The sequence below is a fragment of the Macaca fascicularis genome, chromosome 10 (assembly GCF_037993035.2).
Source record: "Macaca fascicularis isolate 582-1 chromosome 10, T2T-MFA8v1.1".
In the NCBI taxonomy this organism is placed as follows: Eukaryota; Metazoa; Chordata; class Mammalia; order Primates; family Cercopithecidae; genus Macaca; species Macaca fascicularis.
The window spans coordinates 97,671,834-97,697,627 of NC_088384.1; the positions used below are offsets into that span (position 1 = coordinate 97,671,834).

At 39.8% G+C, this 25,794-nt stretch overlaps 1 protein-coding gene across 8 annotated transcripts in view; it reads right to left on the reverse strand.

Moving 5' to 3' along the window:
- CHD6 (chromodomain helicase DNA binding protein 6) overlaps positions 1 to 25,794 on the reverse strand; it is a 211,987-nt gene that overhangs the window by 160,025 nt on the left and 26,168 nt on the right. The window contains exon 1 of one of the 8 annotated variants that reach the window (XM_065523162.2): positions 17,074 to 17,209. The exons of the other annotated variants lie outside the window; for them this stretch is intronic. The gene's annotated coding sequence lies outside the window, so the exon portion shown is untranslated. Of the gene's footprint in view, positions 1 to 17,073; positions 17,210 to 25,794 lie in introns of those variants that run through there. 8 annotated transcript variants of the gene reach the window in all.

Below are 25,794 nucleotides of genomic sequence, written 5' to 3' on the forward strand. Positions count from 1 at the left end.
CTGCTGATAAAAATCAGTTAGCTTGATAAGAATTACTGTTAAGAAGAGCAGTAGAAGCAAGTGGCCAGGCCCTTCTAGAGCTATCATATACCACATTGTAAGGTAAAATCTGACTGCACTTTTTTGTTGTTGTTGGACCCTATGCCATAATGTCAATTGACCCAGATCAGGAATGAACACAGCTGTGAACACAGGACTGAATAAACCAATTTCTTGACAGCCAAGCCCATTCAAGCTTCAGAACCCTGAAAATTCAAGTTATAATCTTATGGGGGAAGACAAAGGACTTTACAAACAAGACTCTACATATTCAGTCTCAAGAGGCCTCACCAGCAACACAAGACCTTTTCACTTATTACATTTTAATGCCTTTTGGGGTAGAACAACACTGCCTGTAGACTTGGGAGTGAAGATATCTACGTTCTCAACACAAGGGATGTGTGATTTGGGCAATTTATTTGATCTCCCTGGGTCTCCGTTTCTTCATTTACAGACCTGGTACAAAAGCCAATCATATAAGACTGACACATGGGCTAAAAACAAAGAGTTATTCTGTCAACACTGAAATGAGACACCATCTACAAAATAGCTTAAACATGTTTTGGGGCACTAAAAATGATCTAGATGACATTTTCTCTCCAAAATAGCATATAAGACACAAAAAACTCACAACTCCCAATGTAAACTCCCTCTTGGGGGTATTTTAAAAACAGAGTTATAAAAAAGAACAAACCACTTATACACACAACATGGATGAATCTCCAATGCATTATGCTGAGTGAAAGAAGACAAACTTAAAAGTCTATATACTGTATGATTTCATTTATATGACATTCAAGAAAAGGTAAAATTGTAGGAACAAAAACCATAACAGTGGTTGGGGTTGGGGACAGGAGAGGGTCAACTATAAAGAGAATTTTAGGGATGATGGAACTGTTCTATATCTTTACTGTGATGTTCATTACACAACGGTATGCATTTGCTGGAACTGGAAGAATTCCTCACCAGAAAGAGGACATTTTTCTGTGTGAAAAAAGTTAATGTTTTAAAATCTTATTTAAAGGATATGTTAATCCAAAGTTAATGAGTAATTCAATTAAAAAATTGTTTTCTAAACACCTAACATGTACCATGGGTGACCAACAGGTGAAGAGGAATCAGCAAAGGCAGGTGAAGTTTGGGGCTGGAGATAAGTGATGGAGAGAGACTCTCAAAATGCCTGGCTAGGCAGTCTGAATTGAATCTTTCATGTAATGGAGAGCCATTAATTGAAGATTTCTGAGAAAAGGACAAAAATTATCAAAGTTTGTTTGATGTAAAGATACATCAGGTAGGACTAGGTAGGGCAGGCTTGGGGTCCAAGAAGACCAGCGAGTCATACCCAGGTAGAAGTAACAGTAAACAGCAGGCTAGCAAATAAAACAGAGGAGAAGTCACGGAGTCCAAGAAAATGAAGATAACGGATTTTTTTTTTGAGACGGAGTCTCACTCTTGTCACCCAGGCTGGAGTGCAGTGGCACGATCTCAGTTCACTGCAACCTCTACCTCCCAGATTCAAGCAATTCTCTGCCTCAGCCTCCCGAGTAGCTGGGATAACAGGTGCCCACCACCATACCCAGCTAATTTTTGTATTTTTAGTAGAGACGGGTTTTCACCATGTTGGCCAGGCTGGTCTTGAACTCCTGACCTCATGATCTACCCACCTCCGCCTCCCAAAGTGCTGGGATTACAGGCATGAGGCACCGTGCCCAGCTGGATTCTTTTTAAGTGGTCTAAAATGGTAGAATGCTGGTATTGGCAAGAGACATCAGGGCACGAGAAAGAGGTAACTTTTGGGAAAGTAGATGGATGAGTTCTATTACAGACAGGCTAAGTTTGAAGGAACAGTGAAGACTGAGTCACAGTGAGGAGAAAGAATCCAAGGCTCAGGTAATGTAATCCTTTCGTCTTAAGATAATGAAACTTAGGGTTAGAGTTGTCAAATGATCTGCCCAAAGCTTCACACTGACTCAGAATTACAAGAATTAGATTTCTTGAATTCCAATTCACCTATCTTAATATTACATCAAGCTGTTTTGTAGACAAATGAAAATAATAAAGTGAGAGATCAGGACTGGAAATGTTCTATTTGGGGCACTCAGAGAGTGGGCAGAGGTTGGAAAGGTATTCTATGAATAAATTACAACAGTCTGGAAGTGCAGCAGTAAAGACGAAATGAAATTAACAAAGGCAGACCAATGATAAATATCATTCCATGGAAAGGGGGAGAACAAGTACAAAGAGAATACTAACTTTTCTAGCCTGGAAGATTGGGAAGATGATATTAGTACCATTAAAAGAGAGAAACAGTCAATGGGAAGAGCTGGTTCCATGGACTAGGACAACGCATTTGGTTTTAGACACGGTGACTTTGCTGACATCCATGAGAAGCAGTTCTCAATATGGCTGAACCACACTAAAACAAAAATTCACTCCCATCTCCAAAAGATTCCAATTTAATTGGTCTGAGGTGAGACCCCACATAATTTTTTAAACTCTCGCAGATGATTCTAATAGACAGCCAGGTTGGAGGACCTCTACTCTGGAAAAAGACCTGAGCTGAAACTCAACCGTGAAATCACTATGCCATGCACTTTCCCTGACAGACTGCATTTTCTAGTACTTTAAAGACAGTAGGTAGTGGGAGAAATGAAGGGGCAGTGAGATAGTGAAGGAAGGCATAAACTACTAGCTTTGGGGGGAAAGGAAAAAAGTCTTCAAAGTCCAACACAATGGTTTGTGTGGTGTAAAGCCTAAAATTCAGGCCCAATATCATGTGCTGCCTTGGTATCTGAAATTGGAAAGACCTCCAATGGTCTATCCACTAGTCCCTTACCCACTCTGCTCCTATGGATAAGGTCCCCTAACCAAACCACCATCCTTACTGAGGGGACCATGTGCAGTTCCTTCTTATGCCCAAGTAGAAGATTTCCATTTCTTGCCAGCCTGTAGAATTACTCATGCAAGCCAATCACATCCTTCCATGGGAACCAGGGGTCACCCCGTCCTCTTGGTACTACAAAGTCTGCCTCCCACAGACCCTGGATGTTCACCCTTTTCCCAAGTACAATCCCTGTGTAGCCCTGTGTGGTGTGTGGTGTGTGGTGTCTCCTCTTGCAGGCTATGAGTGTATGTGAACAATAAACTGCTGTTGATCGCATCTGCCCAGTGTTAGGTGCACTGTGCTTGGTCATCCCTATAATCCTGTGTCAGGAATCTCACACAAATGGAGTGAATAGTAAGTAACTAAAGCAATTGGCATCATGAACAAGAGGGCCCAACCGTGACCAAGGACACCTGGTTAGTTTCAACTTATTTATCTTAGCTAACTAACTAGTTCCATTATATGGTGAAGGTCACATGGGACAGAACCACCAATTGCTGGTGGGCATGAACTATGGCCTACACAGCTCTTAATTGTCTTTGCTAGATGTTATCATCTCTTCCCACCCTAAAAGGCACTTGTCCCCGAGATGAGACTCTGTTGTTAACTGTATCCTGGTGTGATGCACCATCAGGCTTGGCCTATGTGTGGCGGGTGTTCTCTGAGGTTCCTGCCTGTAAAGTGGCAACAACACAGTGCCTTAACCAGCCAGCACTTGGGTCCCCCTTATCAAGGGTCAAGCTATAGCTCTTGGGTCACTGTGTCTAGCCTGATGACCATCACTGGCCACTTGGGACAGGCATACACACACTGCTTATGATTGTATACCCCAGGAACAGGCTCAGGGACAGCTGTTAAGTTTTTGGAAATGGAGAAGACCACCACCCTGAGGGAGACTTAAGCATGGCACCTTGGTTGTGTAACAAGAGTCACTGTAGTTCTGGCAAAGGTAGTGGTGGCCTTGCCTGTCTCCTGTGCTGCTGCTTCCCTTGCTGTTGTCATGTACACTTTCCTGATCCCCAAGTAGATATCAGGGTGCACATCAATGGTGGCTTGTGGTGCAGGTACTGATGAAAAAAAAGAGAGTGAGCATTTGTTATCAGCCCTCCCAAAACACAGGAGGAGAGAAGTCAAATGCTCTTCCCATGTGAAACTCCTAATGTGCCTGGGCTCTGCTCAGTTCTGCTGCTTACCAGCATGCCAAGGTGCTAATTTTGTGATCACAGGGCTCAACAAGGTCACAGACAAAATGACCTTGCTGGATGTGGACTCCAACCCAGGAAGACTGACTGACACTCCCTGAAGGAACACAAGGCTGCTATGAGGCAGGCTCACAGGCTCCTAAACCTCTCCCAGTAACTATGCAGATATCTACAGCATGAGTGATTGGATGGAGACAAACACTGAAAATCATACTCTACATGGCTAAAAATCCAAAATATTCTGAGGAAATACGTAAAGAGAAAAAAGAATAAAAGTAAAAAAGCAAGGCTGTAGCAGAGGATGGTTCCAATCCATGGGTGAAGTACACAGAAAGCAATTAAAACAGCTTGATAAAACTGTCATTTAAAACGACCATATAAGCACATTTTAGACAAGATGGATGGATACTTCAGATAATATTACATACAAGGAAACAAAAAATTCATATAATAATTAAACATAGATAAAATCTTGAGGGATATAACTGTACATAATTCTGTTTAAATTCTTTATCTACATTCATATAGCCCTCCATTTGAATTCTGAATTGTTAAACAAAACTGTTTTGGATCAATTTATGGTAAGGAACAAAGTTTAACTGATAGCTATCCAAGATGGCAGGGAAACAAAGTAAACACATTAACAAAATCATAACAGACAATACTTAGCAAAGAAAAGTTTTCACTTTGAGATAATTAATAAAAGAAAAATCACATATTTATGGTTGCCCAGGCTCAGCACTCTTCAATCTACAGAAAGTCAGCCCAAGTGGCAAGTCAATCTATAATTGGAAAATAGCTCCTCAACTAAATCTGTGGAATTCCTAGCAATAAAAAGATGGGCTTTCCCCTATTTCTATAAATCTGCTGTATTAAAGTAAAAATTTTAAAAACCCAATATTTTTCCAAAGTGTTTTTTTTCCCTTTGTTTAAAGAGAAAACAAATAATGGATTCTGAATCTGACACACATTCCTTCCATTCAGGTTTTACGAATGAAATGCTAAAACCTACTTCCACATCCTACATCAAATTGCCTCTGCAAACCAAGAAGGATACTGCACCCTGATGGCTTCCAGTCATTTCTGCCTCCTAAAAGCTGTTCAACTCTGGTACCTCCTGCACTTTCCTTAGGGTCTGAGAATTTTTGTTTAACATAAATTGAGAATGGTTTTAAACTCCGATTTTTCAAAGACAAGAAGCAGTTCTTAATCCTCTCTCACTTCTAATTCGTCCTTCCTAGAAGCCCAAGAGGAAGGGAGTACTGAGGTAAACATAAAACTAGTCTGTTGGGGAAAATATATAAAGCAGGATACAGCACATGGTGACCAAGAGGTATGGAAAAAGTTCTCCTTGCAAAAGCAAACAGAAAGCTCTGGGTGAATGATGAGGCAGGTGGCTGGCAATAGGATCTTCCTGCCAAACAGACAACAAATGTCTTGGTTCTCTCAATCTGGCTATAGTACACTAAAAGCAGAAACTGCAAGCTATAAGCAGAATACTTAGGAGGCCACTTTAGGCCATCTTAAGCCAATCGACAAAAATCTGTTAACACCATCTACACCATATGCCATTCATTTAGTTTGCCTACAAACTGGTACAGACTTGGTCACCTACTTTAAATTTATACTACATTAGCAAACCATGTATTGTTAAAACTACTAACTTCTAATATCTAAATAAAACTAGTTGTTTGCCTAAAAGTGAAGTTTTCAGATTGGCATGGGGCACTATTTTAGGGGGACTGGTCTGAGAGATGACAGAACTCATGCCCAGAATGAGCACAAGAATCACAGAGTAAAGTCTGTTTGTTTCTTGGTAAATAGTACCAATATCCAGATCAAAAAATAACCATTTTATAATATAAACTTAACTTCTTATCATGTATCACTTCCTGCTTATACAGTCAGCCCTCCACATCCTCAGAATTAACAGATCAAAAATATTTAATGACAATAAGGCAAAAAAAATTTTAATACAAAAATACAACTTTTTAAAATATAGTACAACAACTATTTACATAGCATTTATACTGTATCAGAGATGATTTAAAGTCTACGGGAGGATGTCAGTAGGTTATAGGCAATTACTATGCCATTTTAAATAAGGAACTGGAGCATCCTCAAATTCTGGCATGGGGTGGGTGTCCTGGAACCAATCCCCCACGGACACTGAGGGACTACTGTACTTATGTTACCTGTTCCAATGTACCCTTCCATCATCAGTCCAAGCACTAAGAACCAGCTGCAATGGCAGATGACCAGTTTGGAGTACAGCAAATTTCCAAACTGCCACTCTAGAATACATATGCAGAATGAGACTTGTATCTTCAATCATAGGCACCTTTCCTCAAGATGTTAAATTTGAAAACGACAGTCTTTACTGGTGGCAGTACAAGCCCAGACAAGTAATAAAATGAAATAAATTAAAAGTCAGGAAACTCTCATTAGGTTGAATATGAAATCCAAGTATCACTTCTTAAAGGTTCATCAAAATCCTTAAGGAGTTGCTGCAAAGCTGGGTATCACAGACAAGTGATGCAGGCGGCCCTCAAAGAGAGGAATATAAAATAATAACACTCAGAGGGCCAAGGGACTGCACCGGATTCCAGTATCTAGGACAGACCAATAATGTAAGTACAGTACACATATACTAGTTGGGCAAGTAGGTGGAATGAATTTATATGTGAAGGGCCCACTGGCTAATTTCACCACTTAAATGCTGTTTTCTTCCTTCACCTCCAAATGACTTAAGGGTTAAAGATGATAAGGAAACAATTTTTGCAAGGGAATCATTCTAGATTCTCAGCTTTCTGTGATATGTTTGCAGTAACTCTTGCCCTGGCCAAATCCTCTCTATGTACAAGAATACCACCAGCTACTCAAAGCACAAAAACAACCTCATACGCTATATACTGGGAGATATCAAGCTTTGTCCACAAAAGTGGAATTAGACTAATGTGGCTCACTTTAACAACTGAGCTTTAAGCAGCCGGCTCCACTTTCAAATTCACCCTAAATTCTGTCCACAGTGTAATGCCAGAGTTTCTTAACAACCTCTGCTTTCTGTGAACATGAACTCTTTCTAGATTCCATAGCCATCCCTCAGATCCAGGTTTAACCACTAACTTGGTAGATTCCTTAACTTCTGCTCCCAGAGTTACCTACTCCTGAACAAATAACAGTACTGAACTGTTTCTGCTTAAAGCTTTTAAAAGCCACAAACTGAGTCTCTCCTATCACCACCAGTTAGTTCCCAAACCAAAGTCTACAGTTGTCGTTATCATTAACGCCTATATGGGAGTTACAGTGGGTTTCCAAATCTCTTAGTGAAGAAAAACGAGGTCTGGTGATTTGTCAGCTGCGAGAAGGATATATCATGACAAAGATAAAAGCAAAGACAACATTTACAGAAGACAACAGTGATATTTTATTTAGACCAAGAACAAAGAGGTATCTGGGAAGCCATAAAAAAGCTTGGAAGTTGCTGCTTAAAGACTTGATAAGAAGAACGACAGCAAAATGAAGAAGTGTAACTTGCTCTACTGAAGGCCTCAGAGTTACCAAATTTGATACCCAAACGTAAGGAATTCCGGAATTTTTTTTTTTTGAGACAGAGTCTCGCTCTGTCACCCAGGCTGGAATGCAATGGCGCGATCTTGGCTCACTGCAACCTCCACCTCCCGGCTTCAAGAGATCCTCCTGCCTTAGCCTCCCAAGTAGCTGGGAATACAGGTGCCCGCCAACATACCTGGCCAATTTTTGTATTTTTAGTAGAAATGGGTTTCATCATGTTGGCCAGGCTGGTCTCAAACTCCTTGGCCATTAATATTTTTGTTGAATGAATTAGGTATCTATTTTTAGACATTAAGTTAGACAATCTTCAAATGGTTTTCAAACATTAAAAAAAAAAAAAAAGAATGAGACACCCTGGATTATATTTCCTCTATTCTAGACTGGATCTTGAAGCTTTTACTTTTTGAATCAGGTTATGTCATAATCTTAATGAAATATAATAGATGTTTATCATAGAAAGCACAGCTCTTCACAAACTGCACACAGCTGTGTAACCAGCATCCCCATCCAGAAACAGTACATTAGCACTGCAAATCCATACTCCTTTCAATACTGCTTTTCCCCAAAAGTAACCAATAGCCTGACTTCTCACAGTGTGGATTAGATTAGTTTTACCTGTGCCTTATAAAAGTGGAATTATGTAATCTGTATTCTTGTACTTGGCTATTATTTAATCAGTACTCTTACATTTGGCTTCTGTGCCAGTTATCAATTTATTGCCTTTTAACTCCAAACTCACCCTTCAGTACCAGTTCTGTAATAATGGACTGGACTCTCCAGAATTTCACCTTTACAGAGCACATGATGCTAAACCTGGTCAGCAGAGGGAGCTGGAGGGACAAGGCAGGAAGGGAGCTTGTCTTTTGGGTTCAAAAGTGCTGTGCTTTTGCTGTTCTTGCTCCTGCTCCAAGGTCTAGTGTGAGTATGTGGGGACATACGGTAGTGTTCTGCCTACCACATGCACAAAGCACAAAGCACATGGACCCTCAGCGACCACACCAGGCCTGGTGACCACCTTTCTGTGCTCCTGTAGACACGGACAGCAGGGACTCCAGGCCTTAAACACACAATAGCCTCCTGATGGCCTCTGCTGGCTTTTATCCCAGAGTTGTTTCCTGCAGCCCTCCTAAAAGGAGGCCATCTACCACTTCCCTCTACATGACCACCTACCAGGCCTGGCTCATCTGGACCCTGAAGGGTTATTTAATACGGCCTTCCCAATGCGGACTCTGCAGGCCTCTGCACCTTGTACCCACAGTGGCACCCAACTCCCTTCTGCATGCCTGCCTACCCACCAGGTTTGGTTTCATGCTTGCCTGGCAACTGTGTATTAACTCTGGCCCAGGCAACCAGGGAACTCCTCTGCCACCCAATGGGCTACAACCACACCTTTACCAATTAAATCTGAACCCTAACCCTGGGGAAAAGGCCCTCTTATCCCATTCAGAGTATAAATAATTACCTTAAATTATTCAACTTTAATAACTAGGAGAGCTTAGATCTGCACCCAGGACAGTATAATAATAATCAAGACCCTTTTTTTTTTTTGAGACAGAGTCTCGCTCTGTCGCCCAGGCTGGAGTACAGTGGCATGAGCTCGGCTCACTGCAAGCTCTGCCTCCCAGGTTCACGCCATTCTCCTGCCTCAGGCTCCTGAGTTGTTGGGACTACAGGCGCCCGCCACTACGCCTGGCTAATTTTTTGTGTTTTTAGTAGAGACGGGGTTTCACTGTGTTAACCAGGACAGTCTCAATCTCCTGACCTTGTGATCCACCCGCCTCAGCCTCCCAAAGTGCTGGGATTACAGACGCGAGCCACCGCGCCAGGCCAAGAACCTTCTACTACCACCAATCTAGAAGAGATTAAGGACCTTTCACTAAACTCTTCTAAATTCTATGAAGTTTGAGGCAGTGTCATACTTTTCATTACCACTACATTTCATTACCTAGTGCCACTATATTTCATTACCTAGTATACTGCCTTGCACACAGAAGGTGCTCTATAACTATCTGATGAATGAAGATCTTGACATTTTATGCAACCTAAAGTCTCATATTCCATGATTTTTAGCCTTAATGTATTATGCTACACGACAACCCTAACTGGGAAAACAGTATTGCAGATTACTGTAATTAAACCATTTAAACATCCAGACCAAGTGACAAGGAAAAGCTAAATTCTGGAAGTTTCAAATTAGGAGTAAGTGATATAAATATCTGTGACCCAAGAAAGAGGGTTAAGACCTATGATCTAGTAAGGAAGATATGACTAGCACACAAGTAACTGGAGAACAATGCAAAAAGAAAAAACAAAAACAAACATCAAGACCTAAGCTTTAAAAACCTAAGAGCCATGCGAGTTAAGAGACTATAATATCAATGAAAGTTTGACAATCTATGAAGTAAGCAAGGGACGGGAAGTGAAGACAAAGAAAACATGGGTAGTTCACTCTACGTTTCACCACGGGAGGGGTCTCTGACCATAAGGCAGCTCTAGAGAAATCAACTCAGGTAAGGGCTACTGCAGCCCCCAGATCCAGCAAACTAACTCCAGCTGTGGGCCTTTATAGACCACATGGAAAAGGGCAAGAGTGGATTCCTGATCCTTATAAGCACATGGGTAAAAGCAAGGGCCCATCACTCAATGTTCAGATAAATAGTGGATCTAACTTTCTCCTAAATGCAGGTTGGCAATGCCCTCAGGCAAGCAAATGTTATTTTAGCTATCACTATACTGGAAAGGGAGAGAGGAAGAGGGAAGGGAAGCGGGGGTGGGGGAGGAAGAGAGGGACAGGGGATGGGGCGAGGGAGTGGCAAACCATCTAAAGTTTAAATTTTATGTATTTCTTTGTATGTTATTATACAATAAAAAGTTTACCAAAGGGAAAAAACTGAACTGTTTTTTTCATTCTCAAAGATGATCTGGGAGCTCCAAAATGCCAGCGTGGGTTCTACCTATACTTAGAGATAATGAAATCATCCCCTAGTTTCTTCTCTTAGATAAATATACCAGGTTCCTAGCTTCTCTACTTGGGTATTATTTAGTCATTCATACATTTTCTGCTCTCTCCTGAACCTTCCATGTTCTGTATACTCCTTAATTTACAAAGTCAAAGCTGAACTAAGGTACTTTATCAGGTTAAAGTAGTATGAACCCTCACAAATACTCATCAAAATCAAGTCGAACCTTATGATGAAACGCTAAAGGCACTTCCGTTAACAAGTGGGGACCAAGACAAAAATGTCAGCGATCAGTGTTACTCTGGACAGTCTAAAGAATATGGGGAACGATTATGAGATAACACATACTGGAAAGGAAAACACAAAATTATTATTTATATATGATGTGGCTGTTTTATCTTGTAAGCCCTTAAGAAACGACTTGAAAACAATGAGAACCAAGAAAAAGAGTTTATAATGAGGTAGGAAAATCGGGTCTGAAGGCAGGGAATCTGAGGCAGAGAACCTAAGGACGATTCACACCTAGAGCTAAAGCCAAAGGAAAACCCCAACTTTCCATACAAACAAAAGGATCGGAGGCTACACCCTTTGCAAAGTTCCTTTCCCATGTGGCAGAGGGAAAACTGATCAGATATCTGAATAGGAGTGTAACTTTTAACTTCACTTGAGCCTGACTGGTTACTTTCCCCAACCAATCAGGTGTTTGCACAGGAATGGGACCTTTGTAACTGCACTTCACTGAAGTGACTGCAGGCCACTACTTCATTTACACAGGGTGTACATCAAGTAATCAATGGGAAACCTCTGGAGGATATTCAAACCCCAGAAAGGTCTGTAACAGGTCCCTTGAGCCCCTATGCTCAGCCTGCTCCCACCCTGTGGAGTGTACTTTCGTTCTCAATAAATCTCTGCTTTTGTTTCATTCTTTTCTTGCTTCATTTGTACATTTTGTTCAATTCTTTGTTAAAACACCAAGAACCTGGACACCCTCCACCAGTCACAATAAGATGGCCAGTAAAAATATATATTTATACAAACACCAATAACTTTGTGAAAAGAAACCTCAAGCTTTCTTTGTATGCACTTGCTATGGTTCATGTCATGAATACCAAGTGAATACCAACTGGCTGCAACTGCATACTCAAGGAACTGGTGCCAAGGGAGGGCCCGTCCACTCACACAGACCAGACATGAGAAGTCAACCTTCCGGAGGACAGTTCGGCACCACACTGGAATCGATCCCAACAAAAAACAAACAAGCAAACAAACAAAAAACAAACAAAAAAAAAACGCCACAGAAGTAGACCTCATATTTATCCTGTCTCCATTAATGCACCTAGAATTGTGCTAATATGTCCAACATAATATTCATCTTGAATTTCTACTACACCAAATCCAATCATTTCTCACATTTCTCCCTTTCATTGTATGGTTTGTCCCTCTGAGGAGCTGGTCACCTCACTCAACAACCAACATGAGAAGCTATACAAGACAGTCATTAATGAAACTAAAGAATCAACTTTTTTTTTTCAACGATTAAGTGAAGCCAAAAAAAAAAAAATTATCTTTCTAAAGACTCTATGCCATAAAATCCCATATTCTGACTCATTACCTAAAACTACATACCATGAAAAAAAACTCTGCGAAATGAATTCTTTTGAAGAAACAGTAATATGATCTATATTCACTGAGTTGTCTATTCTGTAGGTGAAAAAGAAAGCTTCTTTTAATATATAAGAAAAATTAATTCATTTTTTTTCTTCCAGCAAAATTTACTAAACAGGAAAAGCTGCAGAGAAGTCAGGAAAATGATTCAGGAAATGTTTCTGTGAGAAGACACAAACATCTTTACCAAAACATGTTAGGCACTTGAAGAAATTCTCTATACACGAAGAAAATTAATCCTGTAATAATCATTACCAAAACAATATACAGCATCAATATTCGAATCTGTAAACAGAATAAGTAAAAGTAAGAAACATGTTGTCTTTAAGCCCATCCCCACTATATATGTAGAGAATCAATCCCTGGAGGCCTTTACTGTTAAGTTTTACCACTGGCACAGGCCACCTGAAACTTCAAACACAGTCCTGGCGCGGTGGCTCACGCGTGTAATCCCAGTACTTTGGGAGGCCAAGGTGGGCAGATCACCTGACGTCAGGAGTTGGAGACCAGTCTGGCCAACATGGTGAAACCCTGTCTCTACTGAAATACAAAAATTAGCCAGGCGTGGTGGCATGCACCTGTAGTCCCAGCTACTCATGAGGCTGAGGCACAAGAATCACTTGAACCCAGGAGGCAGAGGTTGCAGAGAGCTGAGATCGCACCACTGTACTCCAGCCTAGGCAACAGAGCGAGACTCTGTCTCCCCCCCACAGAAAAGGAAACTTCAAATACAGACTCAAACTCACAAGATGAGTACATCTCAGTAAGAACCAGACCTGAGGATGCTCCCTCATGTTTTTCCATCTTATCCCTATCAATAACATCAAACTATTCAAACCATCAGATTGTTATTATAATGTCCAGATTCTTGAGGATCTAGTCATGTTCTTATCCACACAGATTAACTTCTTATCAGACTAACACAAAAGAAGCACAATCCAAACATAAAAACAGAGAAAGAGAAAGGTGGTTAACTTTTTTGTGAAAAACATGCCTGCTCAAATTATCTACAACTCCCATCTGAACTAACATTTGGTAGAATAAATACACATGCTAAAGTAAAAACAGAATGAGGGACAGAAAAGGAAGGAAAAAGAATTATTTAAGAATTTGTTAAAATACAAGACACATTACTTCAACTAAAAAAAAGAAAAATCACTAAGCAAAGAGACGGCAGAAATAAACTTAGAACAAGACGGTCTCTACAGTACCTCCTGGCTTGGTTCTATAATCAGAGACTTGTGGCCACTATTTATCATGATTTAGAGAACGTGAAAAATTGTTTCTTTGGTATTGGATACCAGCTATTTGGCTTTCTGCTCCAAAAATAGCCTGAAAATATATAGCTAAGATTTATCTGGGTGGCTGCTTTGTAACAAGCAGCTTTAACTTCAGTGCAAATAGAGTCCAAGGGTCAGAGTGGTATCCTGTGTGAATCTGTGACCTCAAGCTGTCTGCTAGGTTTCTCTTGATTTTTCCATCTACTCTGACCTCAAAGATTCTCCTACAGAATTTGGGGGCTATTTCTGCTCTAAAGTCAAGTAAAGAGATTCAAAAAAAGTTATACATTAAGAAGGACTTTCCAAAGGGAAAACCCTAAATATTTGCTCCTTTAGGTGGACATGTAGTGTGTGTGTGTGTGTGTGTGTGTGTGTGTACACACACTACGCATATGTGTAAACAAAATAAATATATGTGTAGCAAACATAATAAAGCAAATATATGTGTAGATTACTGGATGTTGAATAAACAGATTATCTTCCAAGGCTAGTGGGACAGTACACTTGAGTTATTTTTCTAGTAATAGAGACACAAGACAATTGATTCTCTCCCTCTCTTGTAGTACAAATCCTATAATCAGCTGTCTGGGTCCATATCTTAGCCCTTGCTAATTGTTAGCCACATGGCCAGAGTAAATCACTTAACCTCCTTGCCTCAGTTTTCTCATCTACAAAACATGACAATCATATGAGGATTAAATAAATTAGTAGATGCAAATTACAAAGTACAGTGTCCGGCACATAGAAAATACTATATAAGGTTAAATACTGATATTTAAACAATAGCCATCCTAGGTTATAGACAAAATACGTGATAACAGCAGTGAGAATAAATGACCTATATGGATTTCAGTCTTTACCATGATTCATACTCCTCAACCAAATAAACTTTAGCATTTTATTTTCCCTGGTTGAGGAGCAAGTCCCCCACACCCCCAATGTAGACAAAAAGCACAAATGCATAATGCAGAAACACGACTCCAGATCAAAATCTGTTACCATAAAACTGTTTAAAAACAACACATTCAAAAACAAATAGGGGGCACTTAATTTAGCAAAATACAACTTTTAAACATTCTTATCTATCACAATGACACTTCTTTTACAAGGCATAACCACAGAAAAAGGTATAGTGCATAGTGAATAAATGGATTTTTCAGACACCTCAGAATTTCCTCACATTTTAAAAAAAGAGTTTTTTAATAAAAAATTTGTGTCACTTATTAACAAAATGAAACTTTGCTCTTCTTAAAATGTAGCAATAGTGAAATAATTATTTAGGCAACAATCACCAATGAATGTTCAGTTCAAACCAATTAGCTGAGCATAGTGGCAGGCGCCTGTAATTCCAGCTACTCGGGAGACTGAGGTAGGAGAATCACTTGAACCCGGGAGGTGGAGGTTGCAGTGAGCTGAGATCACGCCACCGCACTCCACTCCAGCCCGGGCAACAGAGTGACAGTGAGACTCTACCTCAAAAACAAAAAAAAAGGAAAGAAATTTTCTATAATAAAAAAATTTATTGCTGGGTACAGTGATGCACACCTGTAATCCCAGCTACATGGAGGCTGAGGTAGGAGGATCACTTGAGCCCAGGAGTTGGATACCAACCTAGACAACATAGCAAGGCCCCCATTAAAAAGAAAAAAAAATCTACTTTGGGAGGCCACGGTGGGTGGATCACCTGAGGTCAGGAGCTTGAGACCAGCCTGGCTAACATGGTAAAACCCCGTCTCTACTAAAAATATAAAAATTAGCTGGGCGTGATGGCGTGTGCCTGTGATCCCAGCTACTCGGGAGGCTGAAGCAGGGGAATCACCTGAACCCGGTGGTGGAGGTTGCAGTGAGCCAAGATCGCACTACTGCACTCCAGCCTGGGCAAGAGAGCAAGACTCCATTTCAAAAAGAAAAGAAAAGAAAAGAAAAGAAAAGAAAAGAAAAGAAAAGGCCAGGTGCGGTGGCTCACGCCTGTAATCCCAGCACTTTGGGAGGCCGAGGCGGGCAGATCACGAGGTCAGGAGTTCGAGATCAGCCTGACCAACATGGGGGAAAACCCCATATCTACTAAAAATACAAAAATTAACTGGGCATGGTGGCTTACGCCTGTAATCCCAGCTACTGAGGAGGCTGAGGCAAGAGAGTTGCTTGAACCCGGGAGGTGGAAGGATGCAGTAAGCCGAGATCACACCACTGCACTACAGCCTGGGTGACAGAGTGAGACTCTGTCTCAAAAAAAACAAAAACAAAAACAAAAACAAAAACCAGAACTTAAAGGCTAAGAGAAACAAGACACGTGAACTCATAACCAATCCTAAGTTTGGCCACCATCCATGAGGAATGAAGAACTGCAGAAGGCCTATATTTGTAAAACACAAAAACATGAGATACTAGTGGTCTCTGAAGACTATATGTGAGATGCTTTAAGCATACCTCGTCAGCAGAAATTTTCTGCACATTCCTATGGAGGTGTGCTTTCCACTAAGCAATGGAAATCTATTACCGAAGTATAAACAAGATGTCTTGATACCAAACTGAACTCTTCCAACCTCCTCACCCTTAGGAAAATTATTCGAAGAAACTGACTACTAAAACATGCTTGTAAATAGGATATATATATCTCTAAGAGTTCAGCAGCTTGCCTCTTACTACTTTTCAAGCTTTTCCAACACTCATATATTTTTATACAATCAAAGAAATAATCTTTAGTACAATAAAAGAAAAAAAACGGGTTTTTGTTTTATTTTGCTTTCTGAAGTACATTTACAGCAATCTCTTCTCCATTTCCACTATTCCCAACTTAGGTCAGGATATTATCACCTTATATTTGGTATCAGTGTAGTTAAAACATTAACTGAATATATCACAGATTCATAGGTCAAGTGCATCACCAATTTCCTTTCAAAACTTAAGAAAACAGTCTACTGCATGTATAGACAAGGACACTGTTATAATGTTACAAACTACTATTTTTATAAGGGGGTTCAGCAGGCAATACAGGCACCAAAGCTATACAAAGAGTGTTTACTTTTTGCTCTATAACTGTCCTTTGTATCTCTTCTTGTTATGTAAAGAAAATAGTGAATCCAGCCCGGCGCGGTGGCTCACGCTTGTAATGCCAGCACTTTGGGAGGCCGAGGCAGGTGGATCACCTGAGGTCGGGAGTTCAAGACCAGCCTGACCAACATGGAGAAACCCCGTCTCTACTAAAAATACAAAATTAGCCGGGGTGGTGGCACATGCCTGTAATCCCAGCTACTCGGGAGGCCGAGGCAGGAGAATCGCTTGAACCCGGGAGGCGGAGGTTGCGGTGAGCTGAGATCGCGCCATTGCACTCCAGCCTGGGCAACAGAGCCAGACTCCGTCTCAAAAAAAAAAAAAAAAAAAAGAAAATAGTGAATCCAAAATATTGTACCTTAACAGTATTTTCCCAACAGCTGTCCGCCAAATATATCTTACCAGGCTAAACTCACCTTTCTGTAACTCCCTTCTCTGCTTCACACATCTCTTGATAGGCTCACCCCTGTAATCCTAGCATTTAAGAGGCTGAGGATGGCTTGAGCCCAGAAGATCAAGAACACACTGGGCAACTTAACGACACTCCATCTATACAAAACATAAAAAATTAGCCAGGTATGGTGGTGCATGCCTGTGGTCCCAGCTACTTGGAAGGCTGAGGCAGGAGGATTACTTAAGCCTGGGAGGTCAAGGTTGCAATGAGGTGTGATTATGCCTGGGCAACACAGTGAGACCCAGTCTCAAAAAAAAAAAAAAAAAAAAGAAGAAGAAAAAAACAACAAAAAATACATCTATTGAACATGTTTTGTACAATAATGGTGGTAAAAGGAGACACTATAAAAACAACAATAAATGATGCCTTACCTTTAGGTAAGAATGAATACAGTTTTAACATACAATTCAAAATAAGCTATAAGATGAAGTATATTTGGTTGTAGTGAAAGCTAATCTGGGAAATTTATTTCTCTATTGCTCTTATTCCCCCAGGAACAGGGCAGATTGCTCCTAAGGTAAGACAGAAGAGACAACATTATTGCTAGCAAAGTTGAAATTAATTAGCTCTGCCCCCTTTCTGCTGTTAATATGCCAAGCAAAGGTGGTTACTTCCTTGATTAATACAGTAGTAGTAGTTATATTTATCCACACTGATAGATGGCTTTCCAATATTAAAGTCCTTCTACTCAAAGAACTTATCTTCTAAGAACTTAAAATTGGATTTGTCTAATATTCACTGTTAATAATAATTAAGGTAGAATGCAGCAGCTAACATTTACTGCATTTTGTCTTAATCATCATAATCATCCCATGAGATAGGTACAGTACTATTATTGTTCCCATTGTATAGACGAGGACATTGAAGCACAAGAAGGTCAAGTAACTTGCCAAAGATAACAGATCTAATAAGTAGCTAAGCCAGGATTCAAATCCAGGCAGTCTAGTTGCAGAGTCTATATTCTTAGCTACACATGATATGCCTGCCATAATGAAATAATATCATTATCGGCTGACCACGGTGGCTCAGGCCTGTAATCCCAGCGCTTCGGGAGGCCAAGGCGGGCGGTTCACGAGGTCAAGAGATCGAGACCATTCTGGCCAACATGGTGAAACCCCGTCTCTACTAAAAATACAAAAATTAGCTGGGCGTGGTGGTGCGTGCCTGTAGTCCCAATGACTCAGGAGGCTGAGGCAGGAGAATCACTTGAACCCGGGAGGCAGAGGTTGCAGTAAGCCGAGATCATGCCTACTGCACTCCACCCTGGCAACAGAGCGAGACACTCTCTCAAAAATCACCATTATCACCACTTGAAATCTTTAAGGGGCAAACTGAAAAAGTAAATCTATTAGTACCTTCTTCTAAAATCCATCAGTCTCATTAAATCCTGTGAAGAAATATTTAACGAGCATCTGCCGTGTAGCCAGCATTGTGCTAGTAGTAAAGGGAATACTAGAGAAGAAGAAGACAGCTATTCCCTCAAAACCTTACTGTCGAGGTAGGGACACAAAACATACATGGATAACTAGGAGAGAAAATGTATGTCTTCTCTGTATAAAAGCAACTTCCTCATAAATTCATCCATGGCCAGCCCTCACTTCTTACTCCAGTGCATTTTTTAAGGTACATGACAGTTGACTGTGGAAACACAGAGACAATCTTCCCAAAACCTGTTGGTGGGCAGGGTAGTGTGGGTTTCTAAGGAATAAAAATAATTAAATAATCTCAACTCAATTCAATTATTTAAAAAAAAAAAACCCTACACCTAAAATGTAGTTAAGGAATCTACATATCCAAATACTAACAAAACCCTGTACCGGCTTTTAAGAAATCAGTCTCATGAAAAAGACAAACATGCTACCAAATGTGATTTGATGCAAGCGCTGATATAACTAAGGAAGAGTTCCAGACACGGTGAGTAGAATTTAAGGAGTAGGCAACTCCAAGGGGAAATCCTTGATAAGATGAATTTTTGGGGTATTGTAAAAGGAAACAATACAGAAATGTGAAACTTTATAATAATTGAAAATAGTAAATCCTGTAACAGGTGCTGAATATTCTATATGCACAAATATGACTCCCTGCCAAACCCCAATACCAATGTAACAGTAGTAGTCTCAACATCAATATTTAATATCCATCTCAGTCTCTATTGTTCTACAATAATGTCCACCAGTAGATCAAAAATTATAAGGCATATGAAAAAGCAAAAGGGGGGAAGAACCCATATGGAAAGACAAAGCAAACAAGAGAGCCAGACTAAGAAAGATGACCAAGATGTTGTAACTGTTGGAGAGGAAATTTAAAATAACAACAATTGATATGCTAAACAATTTAGTAGACAATATGTATGCAGAGATGGAAAACTTCAACAGAAAGATGAAATATGTGAGAAAGAATCAAATAGAAATGGTATAATTTTTTTAAGTCATCAGAGATTTAAAATTTCCTTTGATGGGCTCATAAGAACACTCTACACAGTCAAGGAAGCAATCGATGAAGACAGGTCACTAGAAATCACCCAAACTGCAACAAAAAAGGGGAAAAAGCAGCGGTGGAAAACACAGAAAGAAGGCGGAGAGCTCTGGGATATGATCAATGGCATCATATACATGAAACTGGAGTCCTAGATGGCAGAAGGGGATAGAGAGGGGAATGAGGCAGAAACAGTATTTGGTAGCGGGTAAAAAAAGGCTAAGAATTCTCCAAAAATAAAGTCATCAAACCACAGCTCCAAGAAGCTCAGAGAACCCTACAGAATAAATACAAACAAGTAAGCACACAAATAAATATAATAAATACAACAAAGAACACATATCTAGACATTTTACAGTTAAACGGCTAAAAATCAAAGTTAAACAGAAAATCTTAAAAGCAGCCAGAGGGGGGAAAAAGACATTACCTCGGAAGAAAAAAATTAAAATAAAAAATTCACCAGACTACTCATCAGAATTCTTGCAATCCAGAGGACAATGGAGTAATATCTTTAAAGTAATGAACGAAAAAATAAACACACCTCACAACCCAGAAATATCTCCCCAAAATGAAAGCAAAATAATGAGTTTTCAGACAATTAAAAGCTAAGATAATTCAATGTCAGCATACCTGCACTACAAGAAATGGTAAAGGAAGTTCTTTAAGTAGAAGGCATATGACACTGAACAAAAATGAGGACCTACATAAGAAGTGGATACCTCCAGAAATGGCAAAAACGGAGGTCAATGCAAGATCTTTTTTTCACATTTTTAATCATTCTAAAAGATAACTGCCTAAAGCAAAAACAGTAGCAATGTATTGTAGAGATTATAAAAAATATAAAAGTAAAATGTATAACAATATCATATATGATGAAGGGGAAAAACTGGACATATATTGTATTGTTAGGATCTCATACTATATGAGAAGTAGTATAATATGGGAAGGTAGGTTGTGATGATGTATTTTGTAAATCCAAGAACAATCACTAAATTTTTATAAAAAGGCATAACTAATACATCAATTATAGAGGTTAAATTGAATTTTAAAAAAACCCTCAACCTAAAAGCAGGAATAAAGAGGAAAGGGGGAACAGGTCAGAGACAAATAGATATCAATTGGCAAGATAACAGACTTAAATTAAACCATATTAATAATTATGTTAAATGTAAACAGTCTATACATACAGGTTAAAAGGCTGGGATTATCACAATACCCAGTTATATGTTTCTATGAGAAATCCATTTTAAAGACATAGATAGATTACAAGTAAAATGATGGAAAAAGATACACCATGCACACACCAATCAAAAGAAAGCTAAAGAGGTTATATAAATATCACACAAAATAGATTTGAAATAAACAGTGAAAGCAATAGAGACATTCCATAATGATAAGTGAGCTAATTTATCAAGAAGATATAACAATCCTTAATATGGATGCACCTGACATTAGAGCTTAACATCATACAATCCAAGAACTGCGAGAACTGTAAGGAGAAATATACGTATCCATAATTAACAGTGGACTCAACACACTACTTCTGGTAATCCATAATGTGTAGAAAAAAATTTCTATCTAGAAGATGAGAATAACACTACAACCAACTTTACCTGATTAATATTTACAGAACACCCCACCCTACAAGACCAGAATATACATTCTTTTCAAGTGAATATGGAATGCTCACCAATATGGCCTATATTCTTAGCCATAAAACAAACCTCAACAAATTTGAAAGAATTAAAATTCTATTATCCAACTACAAAAGAATTAAATTTGAAATTTACAGAAAAATATCAGGAAAATCCATAAATAAAAATAAAACACACTTCTAAACAATATATGGATCAAAAAGGAAGTTAACAAGGGAAACTAGAAAATACTTTGAATTGAATCAAAATCAAAGCAACATACGAAAATTTATGGAATGCAACTGAAACAGTGCTTAGAGAAAAGTTTATAGCACTAAAGCTTATATTAGGGAAGAAGAAAGACCTCAAATCAATTAAACTTCCACCTAAGAAACTAAAAACGGAGACCAAATTAAACCCAAAGGAAGCAGAAGAAATCATAATGAACAAAAATCAATGAAATTAAGAACAGAAATATAGTAGAGAAAAGGAAAGAAACCAAAGCAAGTTTTTAATAAACCTCTAAGCAGAATGATCAAGTAAAAAAAGGGAAAAGACACAATTTACCAGTATTAGGACTCAAAGAGGAGACATCACAAGGTATATATTAAAGGATAATAATGGAATATTATTAGCAACTTCCTGTATATACATTTGAACTTAGATAAGTTGAATAATTCCACAAAAGTACAAGCTACCAAAGCTCACTCAAGAAGATATAGAGTAGCTGGGCGCGGTGGCTCACACCTGTAATCCCAGCACTTTGGGAGGCAGAGGCGGGCGGATCACCTGAGGTTGGGAGTTCAAGACCAGCCTCACCAACATGGAGAATCCCTGTCTTTACTAAAAATACAAAATTAGCCAGGCATGGGGGGCATTCCTGTAATCCCAGCTACTCAGGAGGCTGAGGTAGGAGAATCGCTTGAACCCGGGGGGCAGAGGTTGTGGTGAGCCAAGATCACACCATTGTATTCCAGCCTGGGAAACAAGAGTGAAACTCCGTCTCAAAAAAACAAAACAAAACAAAACAAAACGAAACAAGAGAACTTGAACAGTCCTTTATCTATGAAAGATGGTAAATTTACAGTTAAACACCTTCCAACAAAAACTCCAGACGCAGATGACTTCACTGGTGAATTTTACCATATTTAAGGAAGAAATAATATCAATTTTACATATACTCTTCCAGAAAATAGAAAAGGAGGGGACACTTCCCACCTCACTTTATGAGGCCAGCATTACCTTGACATCAAACGCAGCAAATACAAGAGACCATCAACCAAAGACAAAGATCAAAACAAGCGACATTAAACTCCTTAACAAAATACTAGCAAATTGAATCCTGCAATATATAAAAAAGATAATGAGAGACAGGACTAGCTGGATTTCCTAGGCTGACTAAGAATTCCTAAGCCTAGCTGGGGAAGGTGACTGTACCCACCTTTAAATATGGGGCTTGTAACTCAGCTCACACTTGACCAATCAGGTAGTAAAGAGGGCTCACTAAAATACAAATTAGGCTAAAAGCAGGAGGTAAAGAAATAGTCAAATCATATACCGCCTGAGAGCACAGGAAGAGGGACAATGATCGGGATATAAACCCAGGCATTTGAGCAGGTAGTGGTAACCCTCTTTGGGTCCCCTCCCATCGTATGGGAGCTGTGTTCACTCTTATTAAATCTTGCAACTGCACACTCTTCTGGTCTGTGTTTGTTCTGGCTCGAGCCGAGCTTTTGCTCCCCATCAACCACTGCTGAATGCTGTTGCAAGACCCACTGTTGACTTCCACCCCTCCGGATGCGGCAGGGTGTCCGCTGTGCTTCTGATCCAGCAAGGCGCCCACTGCCTCTCCCAACTGGGCTAGAGGCTCGCCATTGTTCCTGCACAGCTAAGTGCCTGGGTTCGTCCTAATTGAGCTGAACACTAGTCGCTGGGTTCCACGGTTCTCTTCTGTGACCCACAGCTTCTAATAGAGCTATAGCACTCACCGCATGGCCCAAGGTTCCATTCCTTAGAATATGTGAGGCCAAGAACCCCAGGTCAGAGAACAAAAGGCTTGCTGCCATCTTGGGAGTGGCCCACTACCATCTTGGGACCTCTAAGAACAAAGATCTGCTGGTAACAATAATACATCAAGGTCAAGTGAGATTTATCCTAAGAACGCAAGAGTAAGTCAATCCTCAAAACATCAATCAATATAATTCACTGTATGAACAGACCAAAGGAAAAAACCCCATGGTCATCGCGATACACAAAAAGCATGTAACAAAATTCAAAATCCATTTCTGATAAAAGAAAGCTCAACAAATTAGGAACAAAAGGTAACTTCCTCAACTTGATAAAAAGCATTGACAAAAAACGTATAGTTAATGTGACTGAATTATTTTCCCTTAAATTCAGGAACAAGACAAAGACATTTAATCTCATCACACTGATTCAATATCATGTGAGGAGGAGGGATCCTAGCCAGTGCAATAAGGCAAGAAAAAGAAACAGAAGGCATAAAGAGTAAACAGGAAGAAATAAAATGGCTATTTGCACTTGACGTAACTATCATAACACAGAAATCCCAAAGAATCTATAACAAGAGCTTCTAGAACTATAATTTAATAAGGTCATAGGCTGTAAGATTGACATATAAAAATCAATTACATTTCAACATACTAGCAAGAAACAACTGCAAATTAACATGTTTTAGTACCATTTAAAATAGTATCCAAAAAACATACTTAGAAAAATACTTAGAGATAACTCTAATTAAGCAGAGCCTTGTAATTGTTATAAACTAACTTTAAATGGGCCAATCTCTTCTGTTACAGAAATACTATGGGATAGCCTAAGTAGCCTAAACCTTCCAAATGAGCTGATTTATTTTCTTCTTATCTTTGAGGTGAGAAGAAAATAAGTCAGCTTATTCAGGATTTTGGAATAATAAGCAAGCCTTTCAGATGAGTAGAGGGTCTCTTCTCTCATGCTTTTCATTGACAAAGGTTCATCCCAAGAGTTTACACTGTAAGGTTAGTATCTTGGAACTAGGAAACAAACAAAAAAAAATGAATGCAGCCTCAGAATATTAAAAGCTTGCAAAAGTAAAGTTCCCTCTGGCAAGTGGGGAACTGCTCAGCCTGAAAACTGACAAGCTTTAATACTCACTCCCCAAAGCATGTCATAATGACATTAATGCTGTACAAAGGACAGCCTCCTGTTAATAATGCAGTGCCACATCTAACTGACCAGAGGTGGACTCCCTAACCCAAGAGCAGTCAATGCCTGAATGGGCCAGCAACTGATGACATTTCTGTGGTGAAAAACAAACAAACAAAAAAATCCTGCTGGGCAAAATAGATTCTCTCAAATTTGAAATGGAATGTACCAAAAGAATAAAGCATTAGGCAACAGGAGTAAACGCTGAGAAGTCATGAAATTCAGAGAGCCTGAAGGGGCCATGAGGGAGGGACCTTGGGCATGGAAAAAGTAAGAGGGAGCACAGTGTGTAAGCAAGCAGAAGCTATAAAGTAGAGGCAGGTAGCAGCAAGTAGGATGAGGAAGCCAGTAGGTGGGAAAAGAAGGGTGAGGTTGACCCACAGGGAATGAGGTAAATGGCAAAATCCTATAGAGACTATCCAAGAAAACCTGCTTACGAAAGCCCCTGGAGTTGTCCTGGATCCAGCAGGATAAATGTGTTAGTCATCATCTATTGCCACAATAACGCTGAACAACAGACCACAAAATCTCAGTGTCATACAACAATAAGAATTTTATTTTCACTCAGGCATCTGAGTTGCGCTGGCACTGCTTTAAGCACAGGTCGTCTCGGGTGGCTCTGCGGTATGGTCTCACAATGAGAAACAAGCTGAAGAGGCTGCAGCGATTCAGGGTTTTTCTTCTCACAGTCATGGCAGAGGCACTAGAGAGTTAAGCCCATCAGCCCAAGCATCCTACTAACCTCTGCTTTTATCTTGTCCACTAACATCCCACTGGGCCAAAGTAAGTCATATGCCCAAGCCCAAAATGAAGAGGCAGGGACAAAAACCCATCTCCCATGAAGTTATGGCAAGGTAAAGATGTAGAAAACTACTACAGGAGAGTGAAGAATTGAGACCAATGATTCAGTCTCCCATACCACTCCACACCACTTCTCTAAGCTAGTCAGGCCTCAATCTCTGTACCCTGCAAACTGAAAGAGTCTAACTAAACACAGGGATCAAGAAAATTTTCTAGGACCAAAGACATGCTACCCTAGCTCCCACTCTCTAATGCAATGTCATCTAAGGACCCTGATCTCCTCTTTCTCCCCTTACAGGATATGGTCTAAAATTATTTTGTTGAAATATTTCTAATCAAAAGGTGATGGGGGGACTCTTAAGAAAGCCAGGAGATTGAGAAGCCAAGGTGGGCGGATCACTTGAGGTTGAGAGTTCAAGACCAGCCTGACCAAATTGGAGAAACTCCGTCTCTACTAAAAACTAAAAAAATTAGCCAGGCATGGTAGCGCATTCCTGTAATCCCAGCTACTCAGGAGGCTGAGGCAGGAGAATTGCTTGAACCCGGGAGGCAGAGGTTGTGGTAAGCCA